Genomic DNA, 19,129 nt, shown 5'->3' with positions numbered 1-19,129 from the left:
TGGCCGGGGCCCCGACTCCCGCTGCAGACCTGGGTTGCCTCCGCGCGGCCCGCGAGCCCCTCCGCATTCGGCTTCCAGGAAACCAGAGGACCGGCGAGGGCGAGGGGGCGGGGGGTGGGTGGGGGGCGGTGGAGGGGGTGCTCTCTGTCTGGGGCTCCCTTGGCAGGCCTCAGGCACTTCCGGGCGGGGCCCCGGCCCCAGCCCCGGCCCCAGCCCCACCACCAGAGGCATCCTCGCAGGCAGCCTCTGGGTCTCCTGCAGGCGTGCGCACAACACACTCACACAACCACAACACTCACTCACACACACACACACACACACACACACACACACACCCGCCCCCGAGAAAGGTCAAGAGCCGGAGACCACAGGTAAGGGAGACGGAGAAAGAGGGAGAGAGAGACAGACAGCAAGAGGACCACACAGACTTCCAAAGCCCCGGCCGCCACACCCTGCCCCCTCCATTCTGGGTTCCCCCCGGCCCCCAGTCGACCAGACCCCCACCGTCGCCCACCGACACACTCACACACACACTCTCACGCGCTCAGCCTCTGGCCTGGGGGCGGGGGCTGGGTCTCGCCTTAGGTGGCCAAGCCGAAGGGGACCTTTGAGACCTCGGATGCGAGGAAGTCTTGGGGTCCCCACGGGTGATTGCCAGCCCCAGGGCACTGCGCCCAGCCGGGGCCCGCCGGCCCAAGGCTGACGCCCCCTCCCTTAGGGAAGCTGCTTCTTCCGCAGGGCCTCTCTCTGAGGTGTGCCACGGTCTGTGCCAGTGTGTCGATCTCGGAGCGGATGCCATCCCCTGTCCCCTGTCCTTCTCCCGTTCTCCGGCTCTCTGTCAGTCGCTCTGTGTCTCCCTGTCTCTGTCTCTCCCTCCCCGTGTGTGCCTGCGCGCTCGTGTCTGTCTGTCTGTCTGTCTGTCTGTCTGTCTGCATCTGCCTCGCGCCGCCTTGGGAGTGTGTCTCTGAACCTTCATCTCTTTCTGTCTCTGTCTCTCCTGACCCCCGGCCTCCCACGGGTGCTATGGCTGTGGCCCTGGCTGCCGCGCTTGCGCCGGCCGGCTGTCTCACGTGGCGTGGGTGCCTGCGAGTGTCTGTGTGTCTGTCCGTGTGCCTGCATGTCGCTCGTCCGCTCCCTCAGGAAGGTGCTGTGCTTGGAGGGCGGCGTGGGGGCAAGGGGGGCCTCGGTAGGGCGAAGGGGCGGGGCTGACGAGCTCTGGTTCACCGCGCTGGTGGCTCCCGGGGGCTTTGGGCACCGGGCAGGTGCCGGGCAGGATGGGCGCTCGGGGCCAAGGCTGGGCTGCGCACAGGCCCGCAGGAGGCTCAGAGGACCGCGGGCCCCAGCGGGCCCCCGGGGCCACGTGGCCCTGAGCAGCGAAGCCCTTGGTGGGGGGGAGGTGGCGGAGGGGGGCGGCGGCCTCCGAGCGGGGGCGGGCCTGGAGGGTCCCAGGGTGGGAGAGCGCCCAGACCTCCGCGCCCCTCACCCCACCGCGCCCCTCACCCCACCCCAGCCCAGCCCAGCCCAGCCCACGCCCGACCCGGCGCAGGCATGCCGGGCCGGCTGCTGCGGGTCCAGGGTCCCGGGTCCCGGAAGCCCTGTGGTCCCCCGGGCCGGGCCGGGCCGGGCGGGTGCTGGCCGGGGGTGGCGGTGTGCGGGGCGCGGAGCGGCGTCGGCCGGCCACACGGCCGCGGGGAGTCCGGTCGCGGGTCGTGCAGCTCAAGTGCAGCGCGCGCTCCGTGGAGAGCTGCGGCCGGCTGGCCCGAGCGGCAGGTCAGAGGGAAAGGCAGGCGCAGCGCAGGGCTCTTAGGGCGCCCGGCGGCAGCCGCCCCCGTCTACGGCCATACCACCCTGAACGCGCCCGATCTCGTCTGATCTCGGAAGCTAAGCAGGGTCGGGCCTGGTTAGTACTTGGATGGGAGACCGCCTGGGAATACCGGGTGCTGTAGGCTTTTTTTTTTTTTTGGGCCTCCCCTCTCCTTTAGCGCCCGCCCCCCACCCCCGCAAGCCCCACCTGCCGCTGGCCCCTCGCACCCCACCGCGCTCAGAGCGGTCGCCTGCCTTCCAGCCCCTCGCGGGGTGGGTGGCCGGGGCCCCGACTCCCGCTGCAGACCTGGGTTGCCTCCGCGCGGCCCGCGAGCCCCTCCGCATTCGGCTTCCAGGAAACCAGAGGACCGGCGAGGGCGAGGGGGCGGGGGGTGGGTGGGGGGCGGTGGAGGGGGTGCTCTCTGTCTGGGGCTCCCTTGGCAGGCCTCAGGCACTTCCGGGCGGGGCCCCGGCCCCAGCCCCGGCCCCAGCCCCACCACCAGAGGCATCCTCGCAGGCAGCCTCTGGGTCTCCTGCAGGCGTGCGCACAACACACTCACACAACCACAACACTCACTCACACACACACACACACACACACACACACACACACACCCGCCCCCGAGAAAGGTCAAGAGCCGGAGACCACAGGTAAGGGAGACGGAGAAAGAGGGAGAGAGAGACAGACAGCAAGAGGACCACACAGACTTCCAAAGCCCCGGCCGCCACACCCTGCCCCCTCCATTCTGGGTTCCCCCCGGCCCCCAGTCGACCAGACCCCCACCGTCGCCCACCGACACACTCACACACACACTCTCACGCGCTCAGCCTCTGGCCTGGGGGCGGGGGCTGGGTCTCGCCTTAGGTGGCCAAGCCGAAGGGGACCTTTGAGACCTCGGTTGCGAGGAAGTCTTGGGGTCCCCACGGGTGATTGCCAGCCCCAGGGCACTGCGCCCAGCCGGGGCCCGCCGGCCCAAGGCTGACGCCCCCTCCCTTAGGGAAGCTGCTTCTTCCGCAGGGCCTCTCTCTGAGGTGTGCCACGGTCTGTGCCAGTGTGTCGATCTCGGAGCGGATGCCATCCCCTGTCCCCTGTCCTTCTCCCGTTCTCCGGCTCTCTGTCAGTCGCTCTGTGTCTCCCTGTCTCTGTCTCTCCCTCCCCGTGTGTGCCTGCGCGCTCGTGTCTGTCTGTCTGTCTGTCTGTCTGTCTGTCTGCATCTGCCTCGCGCCGCCTTGGGAGTGTGTCTCTGAACCTTCATCTCTTTCTGTCTCTGTCTCTCCTGACCCCCGGCCTCCCACGGGTGCTATGGCTGTGGCCCTGGCTGCCGCGCTTGCGCCGGCCGGCTGTCTCACGTGGCGTGGGTGCCTGCGAGTGTCTGTGTGTCTGTCCGTGTGCCTGCATGTCGCTCGTCCGCTCCCTCAGGAAGGTGCTGTGCTTGGAGGGCGGCGTGGGGGCAAGGGGGGCCTCGGTAGGGCGAAGGGGCGGGGCTGACGAGCTCTGGTTCACCGCGCTGGTGGCTCCCGGGGGCTTTGGGCACCGGGCAGGTGCCGGGCAGGATGGGCGCTCGGGGCCAAGGCTGGGCTGCGCACAGGCCCGCAGGAGGCTCAGAGGACCGCGGGCCCCAGCGGGCCCCCGGGGCCACGCGGCCCTGAGCAGCGAAGCCCTTGGTGGGGGGGAGGTGGCGGAGGGGGGCGGCGGCCTCCGAGCGGGGGCGGGCCTGGAGGGTCCCAGGGTGGGAGAGCGCCCAGACCTCCGCGCCCCTCACCCCACCGCGCCCCTCACCCCACCCCAGCCCAGCCCAGCCCAGCCCACGCCCGACCCGGCGCAGGCATGCCGGGCCGGCTGCTGCGGGTCCAGGGTCCCGGGTCCCGGAAGCCCTGTGGTCCCCCGGGCCGGGCCGGGCCGGGCGGGTGCTGGCCGGGGGTGGCGGTGTGCGGGGCGCGGAGCGGCGTCGGCCGGCCACACGGCCGCGGGGAGTCCGGTCGCGGGTCGTGCAGCTCAAGTGCAGCGCGCGCTCCGTGGAGAGCTGCGGCCGGCTGGCCCGAGCGGCAGGTCAGAGGGAAAGGCAGGCGCAGCGCAGGGCTCTTAGGGCGCCCGGCGGCAGCCGCCCCCGTCTACGGCCATACCACCCTGAACGCGCCCGATCTCGTCTGATCTCGGAAGCTAAGCAGGGTCGGGCCTGGTTAGTACTTGGATGGGAGACCGCCTGGGAATACCGGGTGCTGTAGGCTTTTTTTTTTTTTTGGGCCTCCCCTCTCCTTTAGCGCCCGCCCCCCACCCCCGCAAGCCCCACCTGCCGCTGGCCCCTCGCACCCCACCGCGCTCAGAGCGGTCGCCTGCCTTCCAGCCCCTCGCGGGGTGGGTGGCCGGGGCCCCGACTCCCGCTGCAGACCTGGGTTGCCTCCGCGCGGCCCGCGAGCCCCTCCGCATTCGGCTTCCAGGAAACCAGAGGACCGGCGAGGGCGAGGGGGCGGGGGGTGGGTGGGGGGCGGTGGAGGGGGTGCTCTCTGTCTGGGGCTCCCTTGGCAGGCCTCAGGCACTTCCGGGCGGGGCCCCGGCCCCAGCCCCGGCCCCAGCCCCACCACCAGAGGCATCCTCGCAGGCAGCCTCTGGGTCTCCTGCAGGCGTGCGCACAACACACTCACACAACCACAACACTCACTCACACACACACACACACACACACACACACACACACCCGCCCCCGAGAAAGGTCAAGAGCCGGAGACCACAGGTAAGGGAGACGGAGAAAGAGGGAGAGAGAGACAGACAGCAAGAGGACCACACAGACTTCCAAAGCCCCGGCCGCCACACCCTGCCCCCTCCATTCTGGGTTCCCCCCGGCCCCCAGTCGACCAGACCCCCACCGTCGCCCACCGACACACTCACACACACACTCTCACGCGCTCAGCCTCTGGCCTGGGGGCGGGGGCTGGGTCTCGCCTTAGGTGGCCAAGCCGAAGGGGACCTTTGAGACCTCGGATGCGAGGAAGTCTTGGGGTCCCCACGGGTGATTGCCAGCCCCAGGGCACTGCGCCCAGCCGGGGCCCGCCGGCCCAAGGCTGACGCCCCCTCCCTTAGGGAAGCTGCTTCTTCCGCAGGGCCTCTCTCTGAGGTGTGCCACGGTCTGTGCCAGTGTGTCAATCTCGGAGCGGATGCCATCCCCTGTCCCCTGTCCTTCTCCCGTTCTCCGGCTCTCTGTCAGTCGCTCTGTGTCTCCCTGTCTCTGTCTCTCCCTCCCCGTGTGTGCCTGCGCGCTCGTGTCTGTCTGTCTGTCTGTCTGCATCTGCCTCGCGCCGCCTTGGGAGTGTGTCTCTGAACCTTCATCTCTTTCTGTCTCTGTCTCTCCTGACCCCCGGCCTCCCACGGGTGCTATGGCTGTGGCCCTGGCTGCCGCGCTTGCGCCGGCCGGCTGTCTCACGTGGCGTGGGTGCCTGCGAGTGTCTGTGTGTCTGTCCGTGTGCCTGCATGTCGCTCGTCCGCTCCCTCAGGAAGGTGCTGTGCTTGGAGGGCGGCGTGGGGGCAAGGGGGGCCTCGGTAGGGCGAAGGGGCGGGGCTGACGAGCTCTGGTTCACCGCGCTGGTGGCTCCCGGGGGCTTTGGGCACCGGGCAGGTGCCGGGCAGGATGGGCGCTCGGGGCCAAGGCTGGGCTGCGCACAGGCCCGCAGGAGGCTCAGAGGACCGCGGGCCCCAGCGGGCCCCCGGGGCCACGCGGCCCTGAGCAGCGAAGCCCTTGGTGGGGGGGAGGTGGCGGAGGGGGGCGGCGGCCTCCGAGCGGGGGCGGGCCTGGAGGGTCCCAGGGTGGGAGAGCGCCCAGACCTCCGCGCCCCTCACCCCACCGCGCCCCTCACCCCACCCCAGCCCAGCCCAGCCCAGCCCACGCCCGACCCGGCGCAGGCATGCCGGGCCGGCTGCTGCGGGTCCAGGGTCCCGGGTCCCGGAAGCCCTGTGGTCCCCCGGGCCGGGCCGGGCCGGGCGGGTGCTGGCCGGGGGTGGCGGTGTGCGGGGCGCGGAGCGGCGTCGGCCGGCCACACGGCCGCGGGGAGTCCGGTCGCGGGTCGTGCAGCTCAAGTGCAGCGCGCGCTCCGTGGAGAGCTGCGGCCGGCTGGCCCGAGCGGCAGGTCAGAGGGAAAGGCAGGCGCAGCGCAGGGCTCTTAGGGCGCCCGGCGGCAGCCGCCCCCGTCTACGGCCATACCACCCTGAACGCGCCCGATCTCGTCTGATCTCGGAAGCTAAGCAGGGTCGGGCCTGGTTAGTACTTGGATGGGAGACCGCCTGGGAATACCGGGTGCTGTAGGCTTTTTTTTTTTTTTTGGCCTCCCCTCTCCTTTAGCGCCCGCCCCCCACCCCCGCAAGCCCCACCTGCCGCTGGCCCCTCGCACCCCACCGCGCTCAGAGCGGTCGCCTGCCTTCCAGCCCCTCGCGGGGTGGGTGGCCGGGGCCCCGACTCCCGCTGCAGACCTGGGTTGCCTCCGCGCGGCCCGCGAGCCCCTCCGCATTCGGCTTCCAGGAAACCAGAGGACCGGCGAGGGCGAGGGGGCGGGGGGTGGGTGGGGGGCGGTGGAGGGGGTGCTCTCTGTCTGGGGCTCCCTTGGCAGGCCTCAGGCACTTCCGGGCGGGGCCCCGGCCCCAGCCCCGGCCCCAGCCCCACCACCAGAGGCATCCTCGCAGGCAGCCTCTGGGTCTCCTGCAGGCGTGCGCACAACACACTCACACAACCACAACACTCACTCACACACACACACACACACACACACACACACACACCCGCCCCCGAGAAAGGTCAAGAGCCAGAGACCACAGGTAAGGGAGACGGAGAAAGAGGGAGAGAGAGACAGACAGCAAGAGGACCACACAGACTTCCAAAGCCCCGGCCGCCACACCCTGCCCCCTCCATTCTGGGTTCCCCCCGGCCCCCAGTCGACCAGACCCCCACCGTCGCCCACCGACACACTCACACACACACTCTCACGCGCTCAGCCTCTGGCCTGGGGGCGGGGGCTGGGTCTCGCCTTAGGTGGCCAAGCCGAAGGGGACCTTTGAGACCTCGGATGCGAGGAAGTCTTGGGGTCCCCACGGGTGATTGCCAGCCCCAGGGCACTGCGCCCAGCCGGGGCCCGCCGGCCCAAGGCTGACGCCCCCTCCCTTAGGGAAGCTGCTTCTTCCGCAGGGCCTCTCTCTGAGGTGTGCCACGGTCTGTGCCAGTGTGTCGATCTCGGAGCGGATGCCATCCCCTGTCCCCTGTCCTTCTCCCGTTCTCCGGCTCTCTGTCAGTCGCTCTGTGTCTCCCTGTCTCTGTCTCTCCCTCCCCGTGTGTGCCTGCGCGCTCGTGTCTGTCTGTCTGTCTGTCTGTCTGTCTGTCTGCATCTGCCTCGCGCCGCCTTGGGAGTGTGTCTCTGAACCTTCATCTCTTTCTGTCTCTGTCTCTCCTGACCCCCGGCCTCCCACGGGTGCTATGGCTGTGGCCCTGGCTGCCGCGCTTGCGCCGGCCGGCTGTCTCACGTGGCGTGGGTGCCTGCGAGTGTCTGTGTGTCTGTCCGTGTGCCTGCATGTCGCTCGTCCGCTCCCTCAGGAAGGTGCTGTGCTTGGAGGGCGGCGTGGGGGCAAGGGGGGCCTCGGTAGGGCGAAGGGGCGGGGCTGACGAGCTCTGGTTCACCGCGCTGGTGGCTCCCGGGGGCTTTGGGCACCGGGCAGGTGCCGGGCAGGATGGGCGCTCGGGGCCAAGGCTGGGCTGCGCACAGGCCCGCAGGAGGCTCAGAGGACCGCGGGCCCCAGCGGGCCCCCGGGGCCACGTGGCCCTGAGCAGCGAAGCCCTTGGTGGGGGGGAGGTGGCGGAGGGGGGCGGCGGCCTCCGAGCGGGGGCGGGCCTGGAGGGTCCCAGGGTGGGAGAGCGCCCAGACCTCCGCGCCCCTCACCCCACCGCGCCCCTCACCCCACCCCAGCCCAGCCCAGCCCAGCCCACGCCCGACCCGGCGCAGGCATGCCGGGCCGGCTGCTGCGGGTCCAGGGTCCCGGGTCCCGGAAGCCCTGTGGTCCCCCGGGCCGGGCCGGGCCGGGCGGGTGCTGGCCGGGGGTGGCGGTGTGCGGGGCGCGGAGCGGCGTCGGCCGGCCACACGGCCGCGGGGAGTCCGGTCGCGGGTCGTGCAGCTCAAGTGCAGCGCGCGCTCCGTGGAGAGCTGCGGCCGGCTGGCCCGAGCGGCAGGTCAGAGGGAAAGGCAGGCGCAGCGCAGGGCTCTTAGGGCGCCCGGCGGCAGCCGCCCCCGTCTACGGCCATACCACCCTGAACGCGCCCGATCTCGTCTGATCTCGGAAGCTAAGCAGGGTCGGGCCTGGTTAGTACTTGGATGGGAGACCGCCTGGGAATACCGGGTGCTGTAGGCTTTTTTTTTTTTTTGGGCCTCCCCTCTCCTTTAGCGCCCGCCCCCCACCCCCGCAAGCCCCACCTGCCGCTGGCCCCTCGCACCCCACCGCGCTCAGAGCGGTCGCCTGCCTTCCAGCCCCTCGCGGGGTGGGTGGCCGGGGCCCCGACTCCCGCTGCAGACCTGGGTTGCCTCCGCGCGGCCCGCGAGCCCCTCCGCATTCGGCTTCCAGGAAACCAGAGGACCGGCGAGGGCGAGGGGGCGGGGGGTGGGTGGGGGGCGGTGGAGGGGGTGCTCTCTGTCTGGGGCTCCCTTGGCAGGCCTCAGGCACTTCCGGGCGGGGCCCCGGCCCCAGCCCCGGCCCCAGCCCCACCACCAGAGGCATCCTCGCAGGCAGCCTCTGGGTCTCCTGCAGGCGTGCGCACAACACACTCACACAACCACAACACTCACTCACACACACACACACACACACACACACACACACACACCCGCCCCCGAGAAAGGTCAAGAGCCGGAGACCACAGGTAAGGGAGACGGAGAAAGAGGGAGAGAGAGACAGACAGCAAGAGGACCACACAGACTTCCAAAGCCCCGGCCGCCACACCCTGCCCCCTCCATTCTGGGTTCCCCCCGGCCCCCAGTCGACCAGACCCCCACCGTCGCCCACCGACACACTCACACACACACTCTCACGCGCTCAGCCTCTGGCCTGGGGGCGGGGGCTGGGTCTCGCCTTAGGTGGCCAAGCCGAAGGGGACCTTTGAGACCTCGGATGCGAGGAAGTCTTGGGGTCCCCACGGGTGATTGCCAGCCCCAGGGCACTGCGCCCAGCCGGGGCCCGCCGGCCCAAGGCTGACGCCCCCTCCCTTAGGGAAGCTGCTTCTTCCGCAGGGCCTCTCTCTGAGGTGTGCCACGGTCTGTGCCAGTGTGTCGATCTCGGAGCGGATGCCATCCCCTGTCCCCTGTCCTTCTCCCGTTCTCCGGCTCTCTGTCGTCGCTCTGTGTCTCCCTGTCTCTGTCTCTCCCTCCCCGTGTGTGCCTGCGCGCTCGTGTCTGTCTGTCTGTCTGTCTGTCTGTCTGTCTGCATCTGCCTCGCGCCGCCTTGGGAGTGTGTCTCTGAACCTTCATCTCTTTCTGTCTCTGTCTCTCCTGACCCCCGGCCTCCCACGGGTGCTATGGCTGTGGCCCTGGCTGCCGCGCTTGCGCCGGCCGGCTGTCTCACGTGGCGTGGGTGCCTGCGAGTGTCTGTGTGTCTGTCCGTGTGCCTGCATGTCGCTCGTCCGCTCCCTCAGGAAGGTGCTGTGCTTGGAGGGCGGCGTGGGGGCAAGGGGGGCCTCGGTAGGGCGAAGGGGCGGGGCTGACGAGCTCTGGTTCACCGCGCTGGTGGCTCCCGGGGGCTTTGGGCACCGGGCAGGTGCCGGGCAGGATGGGCGCTCGGGGCCAAGGCTGGGCTGCGCACAGGCCCGCAGGAGGCTCAGAGGACCGCGGGCCCCAGCGGGCCCCCGGGGCCACGCGGCCCTGAGCAGCGAAGCCCTTGGTGGGGGGGAGGTGGCGGAGGGGGGCGGCGGCCTCCGAGCGGGGGCGGGCCTGGAGGGTCCCAGGGTGGGAGAGCGCCCAGACCTCCGCGCCCCTCACCCCACCGCGCCCCTCACCCCACCCCAGCCCAGCCCAGCCCAGCCCACGCCCGACCCGGCGCAGGCATGCCGGGCCGGCTGCTGCGGGTCCAGGGTCCCGGGTCCCGGAAGCCCTGTGGTCCCCCGGGCCGGGCCGGGCCGGGCGGGTGCTGGCCGGGGGTGGCGGTGTGCGGGGCGCGGAGCGGCGTCGGCCGGCCACACGGCCGCGGGGAGTCCGGTCGCGGGTCGTGCAGCTCAAGTGCAGCGCGCGCTCCGTGGAGAGCTGCGGCCGGCTGGCCCGAGCGGCAGGTCAGAGGGAAAGGCAGGCGCAGCGCAGGGCTCTTAGGGCGCCCGGCGGCAGCCGCCCCCGTCTACGGCCATACCACCCTGAACGCGCCCGATCTCGTCTGATCTCGGAAGCTAAGCAGGGTCGGGCCTGGTTAGTACTTGGATGGGAGACCGCCTGGGAATACCGGGTGCTGTAGGCTTTTTTTTTTTTTTGGGCCTCCCCTCTCCTTTAGCGCCCGCCCCCCACCCCCGCAAGCCCCACCTGCCGCTGGCCCCTCGCACCCCACCGCGCTCAGAGCGGTCGCCTGCCTTCCAGCCCCTCGCGGGGTGGGTGGCCGGGGCCCCGACTCCCGCTGCAGACCTGGGTTGCCTCCGCGCGGCCCGCGAGCCCCTCCGCATTCGGCTTCCAGGAAACCAGAGGACCGGCGAGGGCGAGGGGGCGGGGGGTGGGTGGGGGGCGGTGGAGGGGGTGCTCTCTGTCTGGGGCTCCCTTGGCAGGCCTCAGGCACTTCCGGGCGGGGCCCCGGCCCCAGCCCCGGCCCCAGCCCCACCACCAGAGGCATCCTCGCAGGCAGCCTCTGGGTCTCCTGCAGGCGTGCGCACAACACACTCACACAACCACAACACTCACTCACACACACACACACACACACACACACACACACACACCCGCCCCCGAGAAAGGTCAAGAGCCGGAGACCACAGGTAAGGGAGACGGAGAAAGAGGGAGAGAGAGACAGACAGCAAGAGGACCACACAGACTTCCAAAGCCCCGGCCGCCACACCCTGCCCCCTCCATTCTGGGTTCCCCCCGGCCCCCAGTCGACCAGACCCCCACCGTCGCCCACCGACACACTCACACACACACTCTCACGCGCTCAGCCTCTGGCCTGGGGGCGGGGGCTGGGTCTCGCCTTAGGTGGCCAAGCCGAAGGGGACCTTTGAGACCTCGGATGCGAGGAAGTCTTGGGGTCCCCACGGGTGATTGCCAGCCCCAGGGCACTGCGCCCAGCCGGGGCCCGCCGGCCCAAGGCTGACGCCCCCTCCCTTAGGGAAGCTGCTTCTTCCGCAGGGCCTCTCTCTGAGGTGTGCCACGGTCTGTGCCAGTGTGTCGATCTCGGAGCGGATGCCATCCCCTGTCCCCTGTCCTTCTCCCGTTCTCCGGCTCTCTGTCAGTCGCTCTGTGTCTCCCTGTCTCTGTCTCTCCCTCCCCGTGTGTGCCTGCGCGCTCGTGTCTGTCTGTCTGTCTGTCTGCATCTGCCTCGCGCCGCCTTGGGAGTGTGTCTCTGAACCTTCATCTCTTTCTGTCTCTGTCTCTCCTGACCCCCGGCCTCCCACGGGTGCTATGGCTGTGGCCCTGGCTGCCGCGCTTGCGCCGGCCGGCTGTCTCACGTGGCGTGGGTGCCTGCGAGTGTCTGTGTGTCTGTCCGTGTGCCTGCATGTCGCTCGTCCGCTCCCTCAGGAAGGTGCTGTGCTTGGAGGGCGGCGTGGGGGCAAGGGGGGCCTCGGTAGGGCGAAGGGGCGGGGCTGACGAGCTCTGGTTCACCGCGCTGGTGGCTCCCGGGGGCTTTGGGCACCGGGCAGGTGCCGGGCAGGATGGGCGCTCGGGGCCAAGGCTGGGCTGCGCACAGGCCCGCAGGAGGCTCAGAGGACCGCGGGCCCCAGCGGGCCCCCGGGGCCACGTGGCCCTGAGCAGCGAAGCCCTTGGTGGGGGGGAGGTGGCGGAGGGGGGCGGCGGCCTCCGAGCGGGGGCGGGCCTGGAGGGTCCCAGGGTGGGAGAGCGCCCAGACCTCCGCGCCCCTCACCCCACCGCGCCCCTCACCCCACCCCAGCCCAGCCCAGCCCAGCCCACGCCCGACCCGGCGCAGGCATGCCGGGCCGGCTGCTGCGGGTCCAGGGTCCCGGGTCCCGGAAGCCCTGTGGTCCCCCGGGCCGGGCCGGGCCGGGCGGGTGCTGGCCGGGGGTGGCGGTGTGCGGGGCGCGGAGCGGCGTCGGCCGGCCACACGGCCGCGGGGAGTCCGGTCGCGGGTCGTGCAGCTCAAGTGCAGCGCGCGCTCCGTGGAGAGCTGCGGCTCCGTGGAGAGCTGCGGCCGGCTGGCCCGAGCGGCAGGTCAGAGGGAAAGGCAGGCGCAGCGCAGGGCTCTTAGGGCGCCCGGCGGCAGCCGCCCCCGTCTACGGCCATACCACCCTGAACGCGCCCGATCTCGTCTGATCTCGGAAGCTAAGCAGGGTCGGGCCTGGTTAGTACTTGGATGGGAGACCGCCTGGGAATACCGGGTGCTGTAGGCTTTTTTTTTTTTTTGGGCCTCCCCTCTCCTTTAGCGCCCGCCCCCCACCCCCGCAAGCCCCACCTGCCGCTGGCCCCTCGCACCCCACCGCGCTCAGAGCGGTCGCCTGCCTTCCAGCCCCTCGCGGGGTGGGTGGCCGGGGCCCCGACTCCCGCTGCAGACCTGGGTTGCCTCCGCGCGGCCCGCGAGCCCCTCCGCATTCGGCTTCCAGGAAACCAGAGGACCGGCGAGGGCGAGGGGGCGGGGGGTGGGTGGGGGGCGGTGGAGGGGGTGCTCTCTGTCTGGGGCTCCCTTGGCAGGCCTCAGGCACTTCCGGGCGGGGCCCCGGCCCCAGCCCCGGCCCCAGCCCCACCACCAGAGGCATCCTCGCAGGCAGCCTCTGGGTCTCCTGCAGGCGTGCGCACAACACACTCACACAACCACAACACTCACTCACACACACACACACACACACACACACACACACACACCCGCCCCCGAGAAAGGTCAAGAGCCGGAGACCACAGGTAAGGGAGACGGAGAAAGAGGGAGAGAGAGACAGACAGCAAGAGGACCACACAGACTTCCAAAGCCCCGGCCGCCACACCCTGCCCCCTCCATTCTGGGTTCCCCCCGGCCCCCAGTCGACCAGACCCCCACCGTCGCCCACCGACACACTCACACACACACTCTCACGCGCTCAGCCTCTGGCCTGGGGGCGGGGGCTGGGTCTCGCCTTAGGTGGCCAAGCCGAAGGGGACCTTTGAGACCTCGGATGCGAGGAAGTCTTGGGGTCCCCACGGGTGATTGCCAGCCCCAGGGCACTGCGCCCAGCCGGGGCCCGCCGGCCCAAGGCTGACGCCCCCTCCCTTAGGGAAGCTGCTTCTTCCGCAGGGCCTCTCTCTGAGGTGTGCCACGGTCTGTGCCAGTGTGTCGATCTCGGAGCGGATGCCATCCCCTGTCCCCTGTCCTTCTCCCGTTCTCCGGCTCTCTGTCAGTCGCTCTGTGTCTCCCTGTCTCTGTCTCTCCCTCCCCGTGTGTGCCTGCGCGCTCGTGTCTGTCTGTCTGTCTGTCTGTCTGTCTGTCTGCATCTGCCTCGCGCCGCCTTGGGAGTGTGTCTCTGAACCTTCATCTCTTTCTGTCTCTGTCTCTCCTGACCCCCGGCCTCCCACGGGTGCTATGGCTGTGGCCCTGGCTGCCGCGCTTGCGCCGGCCGGCTGTCTCACGTGGCGTGGGTGCCTGCGAGTGTCTGTGTGTCTGTCCGTGTGCCTGCATGTCGCTCGTCCGCTCCCTCAGGAAGGTGCTGTGCTTGGAGGGCGGCGTGGGGGCAAGGGGGGCCTCGGTAGGGCGAAGGGGCGGGGCTGACGAGCTCTGGTTCACCGCGCTGGTGGCTCCCGGGGGCTTTGGGCACCGGGCAGGTGCCGGGCAGGATGGGCGCTCGGGGCCAAGGCTGGGCTGCGCACAGGCCCGCAGGAGGCTCAGAGGACCGCGGGCCCCAGCGGGCCCCCGGGGCCACGCGGCCCTGAGCAGCGAAGCCCTTGGTGGGGGGGAGGTGGCGGAGGGGGGCGGCGGCCTCCGAGCGGGGGCGGGCCTGGAGGGTCCCAGGGTGGGAGAGCGCCCAGACCTCCGCGCCCCTCACCCCACCGCGCCCCTCACCCCACCCCAGCCCAGCCCAGCCCAGCCCACGCCCGACCCGGCGCAGGCATGCCGGGCCGGCTGCTGCGGGTCCAGGGTCCCGGGTCCCGGAAGCCCTGTGGTCCCCCGGGCCGGGCCGGGCCGGGCGGGTGCTGGCCGGGGGTGGCGGTGTGCGGGGCGCGGAGCGGCGTCGGCCGGCCACACGGCCGCGGGGAGTCCGGTCGCGGGTCGTGCAGCTCAAGTGCAGCGCGCGCTCCGTGGAGAGCTGCGGCCGGCTGGCCCGAGCGGCAGGTCAGAGGGAAAGGCAGGCGCAGCGCAGGGCTCTTAGGGCGCCCGGCGGCAGCCGCCCCCGTCTACGGCCATACCACCCTGAACGCGCCCGATCTCGTCTGATCTCGGAAGCTAAGCAGGGTCGGGCCTGGTTAGTACTTGGATGGGAGACCGCCTGGGAATACCGGGTGCTGTAGGCTTTTTTTTTTTTTTTGGCCTCCCCTCTCCTTTAGCGCCCGCCCCCCACCCCCGCAAGCCCCACCTGCCGCTGGCCCCTCGCACCCCACCGCGCTCAGAGCGGTCGCCTGCCTTCCAGCCCCTCGCGGGGTGGGTGGCCGGGGCCCCGACTCCCGCTGCAGACCTGGGTTGCCTCCGCGCGGCCCGCGAGCCCCTCCGCATTCGGCTTCCAGGAAACCAGAGGACCGGCGAGGGCGAGGGGGCGGGGGGTGGGTGGGGGGCGGTGGAGGGGGTGCTCTCTGTCTGGGGCTCCCTTGGCAGGCCTCAGGCACTTCCGGGCGGGGCCCCGGCCCCAGCCCCGGCCCCAGCCCCACCACCAGAGGCATCCTCGCAGGCAGCCTCTGGGTCTCCTGCAGGCGTGCGCACAACACACTCACACAACCACAACACTCACTCACACACACACACACACACACACACACACACACACCCGCCCCCGAGAAAGGTCAAGAGCCGGAGACCACAGGTAAGGGAGACGGAGAAAGAGGGAGAGAGAGACAGACAGCAAGAGGACCACACAGACTTCCAAAGCCCCGGCCGCCACACCCTGCCCCCTCCATTCTGGGTTCCCCCCGGCCCCCAGTCGACCAGACCCCCACCGTCGCCCACCGACACACTCACACACACACTCTCACGCGCTCAGCCTCTGGCCTGGGGGCGGGGGCTGGGTCTCGCCTTAGGTGGCCAAGCCGAAGGGGACCTTTGAGACCTCGGATGCGAGGAAGTCTTGGGGTCCCCACGGGTGATTGCCAGCCCCAGGGCACTGCGCCCAGCCGGGGCCCGCCGGCCCAAGGCTGACGCCCCCTCCCTTAGGGAAGCTGCTTCTTCCGCAGGGCCTCTCTCTGAGGTGTGCCACGGTCTGTGCCAGTGTGTCGATCTCGGAGCGGATGCCATCCCCTGTCCCCTGTCCTTCTCCCGTTCTCCGGCTCTCTGTCGTCGCTCTGTGTCTCCCTGTCTCTGTCTCTCCCTCCCCGTGTGTGCCTGCGCGCTCGTGTCTGTCTGTCTGTCTGTCTGTCTGTCTGTCTGCATCTGCCTCGCGCCGCCTTGGGAGTGTGTCTCTGAACCTTCATCTCTTTCTGTCTCTGTCTCTCCTGACCCCCGGCCTCCCACGGGTGCTATGGCTGTGGCCCTGGCTGCCGCGCTTGCGCCGGCCGGCTGTCTCACGTGGCGTGGGTGCCTGCGAGTGTCTGTGTGTCTGTCCGTGTGCCTGCATGTCGCTCGTCCGCTCCCTCAGGAAGGTGCTGTGCTTGGAGGGCGGCGTGGGGGCAAGGGGGGCCTCGGTAGGGCGAAGGGGCGGGGCTGACGAGCTCTGGTTCACCGCGCTGGTGGCTCCCGGGGGCTTTGGGCACCGGGCAGGTGCCGGGCAGGATGGGCGCTCGGGGCCAAGGCTGGGCTGCGCACAGGCCCGCAGGAGGCTCAGAGGACCGCGGGCCCCAGCGGGCCCCCGGGGCCACGTGGCCCTGAGCAGCGAAGCCCTTGGTGGGGGGGAGGTGGCGGAGGGGGGCGGCGGCCTCCGAGCGGGGGCGGGCCTGGAGGGTCCCAGGGTGGGAGAGCGCCCAGACCTCCGCGCCCCTCACCCCACCGCGCCCCTCACCCCACCCCAGCCCAGCCCAGCCCAGCCCACGCCCGACCCGGCGCAGGCATGCCGGGCCGGCTGCTGCGGGTCCAGGGTCCCGGGTCCCGGAAGCCCTGTGGTCCCCCGGGCCGGGCCGGGCCGGGCGGGTGCTGGCCGGGGGTGGCGGTGTGCGGGGCGCGGAGCGGCGTCGGCCGGCCACACGGCCGCGGGGAGTCCGGTCGCGGGTCGTGCAGCTCAAGTGCAGCGCGCGCTCCGTGGAGAGCTGCGGCCGGCTGGCCCGAGCGGCAGGTCAGAGGGAAAGGCAGGCGCAGCGCAGGGCTCTTAGGGCGCCCGGCGGCAGCCGCCCCCGTCTACGGCCATACCACCCTGAACGCGCCCGATCTCGTCTGATCTCGGAAGCTAAGCAGGGTCGGGCCTGGTTAGTACTTGGATGGGAGACCGCCTGGGAATACCGGGTGCTGTAGGCTTTTTTTTTTTTTTGGGCCTCCCCTCTCCTTTAGCGCCCGCCCCCCACCCCCGCAAGCCCCACCTGCCGCTGGCCCCTCGCACCCCACCGCGCTCAGAGCGGTCGCCTGCCTTCCAGCCCCTCGCGGGGTGGGTGGCCGGGGCCCCGACTCCCGCTGCAGACCTGGGTTGCCTCCGCGCGGCCCGCGAGCCCCTCCGCATTCGGCTTCCAGGAAACCAGAGGACCGGCGAGGGCGAGGGGGCGGGGGGTGGGTGGGGGGCGGTGGAGGGGGTGCTCTCTGTCTGGGGCTCCCTTGGCAGGCCTCAGGCACTTCCGGGCGGGGCCCCGGCCCCAGCCCCGGCCCCAGCCCCACCACCAGAGGCATCCTCGCAGGCAGCCTCTGGGTCTCCTGCAGGCGTGCGCACAACACACTCACACAACCACAACACTCACTCACACACACACACACACACACACACACACACACACACCCGCCCCCGAGAAAGGTCAAGAGCCGGAGACCACAGGTAAGGGAGACGGAGAAAGAGGGAGAGAGAGACAGACAGCAAGAGGACCACACAGACTTCCAAAGCCCCGGCCGCCACACCCTGCCCCCTCCATTCTGGGTTCCCCCCGGCCCCCAGTCGACCAGACCCCCACCGTCGCCCACCGACACACTCACACACACACTCTCACGCGCTCAGCCTCTGGCCTGGGGGCGGGGGCTGGGTCTCGCCTTAGGTGGCCAAGCCGAAGGGGACCTTTGAGACCTCGGATGCGAGGAAGTCTTGGGGTCCCCACGGGTGATTGCCAGCCCCAGGGCACTGCGCCCAGCCGGGGCCCGCCGGCCCAAGGCTGACGCCCCCTCCCTTAGGGAAGCTGCTTCTTCCGCAGGGCCTCTCTCTGAGGTGTGCCACGGTCTGTGCCAGTGTGTCGATCTCGGAGCGGATGCCATCCCCTGTCCCCTGTCCTTCTCCCGTTCTCCGGCTCTCTGTCAGTCGCTCTGTGTCTCCCTGTCTCTGTCTCTCCCTCCCCGTGTGTGCCTGCGCGCTCGTGTCTGTCTGTCTGTCTGTCTGCATCTGCCTCGCGCCGCCTTGGGAGTGTGTCTCTGAACCTTCATCTCTTTCTGTCTCTGTCTCTCCTGACCCCCGGCCTCCCACGGGTGCTATGGCTGTGGCCCTGGCTGCCGCGCTTGCGCCGGCCGGCTGTCTCACGTGGCGTGGGTGCCTGCGAGTGTCTGTGTGTCTGTCCGTGTGCCTGCATGTCGCTCGTCCGCTCCCTCAGGAAGGTGCTGTGCTTGGAGGGCGGCGTGGGGGCAAGGGGGGCCTCGGTAGGGCGAAGGGGCGGGGCTGACGAGCTCTGGTTCACCGCGCTGGTGGCTCCCGGGGGCTTTGGGCACCGGGCAGGTGCCGGGCAGGATGGGCGCTCGGGGCCAAGGCTGGGCTGCGCACAGGCCCGCAGGAGGCTCAGAGGACCGCGGGCCCCAGCGGGCCCCCGGGGCCACGCGGCCCTGAGCAGCGAAGCCCTTGGTGGGGGGGAGGTGGCGGAGGGGGGCGGCGGCCTCCGAGCGGGGGCGGGCCTGGAGGGTCCCAGGGTGGGAGAGCGCCCAGACCTCCGCGCCCCTCACCCCACCGCGCCCCTCACCCCACCCCAGCCCAGCCCAGCCCAGCCCACGCCCGACCCGGCGCAGGCATGCCGGGCCGGCTGCTGCGGGTCCAGGGTCCCGGGTCCCGGAAGCCCTGTGGTCCCCCGGGCCGGGCCGGGCCGGGCGGGTGCTGGCCGGGGGTGGCGGTGTGCGGGGCGCGGAGCGGCGTCGGCCGGCCACACGGCCGCGGGGAGTCCGGTCGCGGGTCGTGCAGCTCAAGTGCAGCGCGCGCTCCGTGGAGAGCTGCGGCCGGCTGGCCCGAGCGGCAGGTCAGAGGGAAAGGCAGGCGCAGCGCAGGGCTCTTAGGGCGCCCGGCGGCAGCCGCCCCCGTCTACGGCCATACCACCCTGAACGCGCCCGATCTCGTCTGATCTCGGAAGCTAAGCAGGGTCGGGCCTGGTTAGTACTTGGATGGGAGACCGCCTGGGAATACCGGGTGCTGTAGGCTTTTTTTTTTTTGGGCCTCCCCTCTCCTTTAGCGCCCGCCCCCCACCCCCGCAAGCCCCACCTGCCGCTGGCCCCTCGCACCCCACCGCGCTCAGAGCGGTCGCCTGCCTTCCAGCCCCTCGCGGGGTGGGTGGCCGGGGCCCCGACTCCCGCTGCAGACCTGGGTTGCCTCCGCGCGGCCCGCGAGCCCCTCCGCATTCGGCTTCCAGGAAACCAGAGGACCGGCGAGGGCGAGGGGGCGGGGGGTGGGTGGGGGGCGGTGGAGGGGGTGCTCTCTGTCTGGGGCTCCCTTGGCAGGCCTCAGGCACTTCCGGGCGGGGCCCCGGCCCCAGCCCCGGCCCCAGCCCCACCACCAGAGGCATCCTCGCAGGCAGCCTCTGGGTCTCCTGCAGGCGTGCGCACAACACACTCACACAACCACAACACTCACTCACACACACACACACACACACACACACACACACCCGCCCCCGAGAAAGGTCAAGAGCCGGAGACCACAGGTAAGGGAGACGGAGAAAGAGGGAGAGAGAGACAGACAGCAAG

The 19,129-nt window shown here is 71.1% G+C and overlaps 9 non-coding genes across 9 annotated transcripts; all 9 read left to right on the top strand.

Annotated features, from left to right (window-relative positions):
• The first annotated feature begins 1,830 nt into the window (after positions 1–1,830).
• On the top strand, positions 1,831–1,949 carry LOC129642372 (5S ribosomal RNA). Its single transcript, XR_008709672.1, has one exon. It is a non-coding gene; the product is annotated as a 5S ribosomal RNA (ribosomal RNA).
• A 1,964-nt stretch (positions 1,950–3,913) lies between these two features.
• On the top strand, positions 3,914–4,032 carry LOC129642371 (5S ribosomal RNA). The gene has a single exon (XR_008709671.1). It is a non-coding gene; the product is annotated as a 5S ribosomal RNA (ribosomal RNA).
• A 1,950-nt stretch (positions 4,033–5,982) lies between these two features.
• On the top strand, positions 5,983–6,101 carry LOC129642370 (5S ribosomal RNA). Its single transcript, XR_008709670.1, has one exon. It is a non-coding gene; the product is annotated as a 5S ribosomal RNA (ribosomal RNA).
• A 1,962-nt stretch (positions 6,102–8,063) lies between these two features.
• LOC129642369 (5S ribosomal RNA) lies at positions 8,064–8,182 on the top strand. Its single transcript, XR_008709669.1, has one exon. It is a non-coding gene; the product is annotated as a 5S ribosomal RNA (ribosomal RNA).
• A 1,963-nt stretch (positions 8,183–10,145) lies between these two features.
• Positions 10,146–10,264, top strand: LOC129642368 (5S ribosomal RNA). The gene has a single exon (XR_008709668.1). It is a non-coding gene; the product is annotated as a 5S ribosomal RNA (ribosomal RNA).
• Positions 10,265–12,234: 1,970 nt separating this feature from the next.
• LOC129642367 (5S ribosomal RNA) lies at positions 12,235–12,353 on the top strand. The gene has a single exon (XR_008709667.1). It is a non-coding gene; the product is annotated as a 5S ribosomal RNA (ribosomal RNA).
• Positions 12,354–14,317: 1,964 nt separating this feature from the next.
• LOC129642366 (5S ribosomal RNA) lies at positions 14,318–14,436 on the top strand. Its single transcript, XR_008709666.1, has one exon. It is a non-coding gene; the product is annotated as a 5S ribosomal RNA (ribosomal RNA).
• A 1,961-nt stretch (positions 14,437–16,397) lies between these two features.
• On the top strand, positions 16,398–16,516 carry LOC129642365 (5S ribosomal RNA). Its single transcript, XR_008709665.1, has one exon. It is a non-coding gene; the product is annotated as a 5S ribosomal RNA (ribosomal RNA).
• Positions 16,517–18,468: 1,952 nt separating this feature from the next.
• On the top strand, positions 18,469–18,587 carry LOC129642363 (5S ribosomal RNA). Its single transcript, XR_008709663.1, has one exon. It is a non-coding gene; the product is annotated as a 5S ribosomal RNA (ribosomal RNA).
• The last annotated feature ends 542 nt before the right edge of the window (positions 18,588–19,129 follow it).

The sequence above is a fragment of the Bubalus kerabau genome, chromosome 1, assembly GCF_029407905.1.
Source record: "Bubalus kerabau isolate K-KA32 ecotype Philippines breed swamp buffalo chromosome 1, PCC_UOA_SB_1v2, whole genome shotgun sequence".
NCBI classification, from domain to species: domain Eukaryota; kingdom Metazoa; phylum Chordata; class Mammalia; order Artiodactyla; family Bovidae; genus Bubalus; species Bubalus kerabau.
This window is presented reverse-complemented; position numbering and strand designations above follow the sequence as displayed.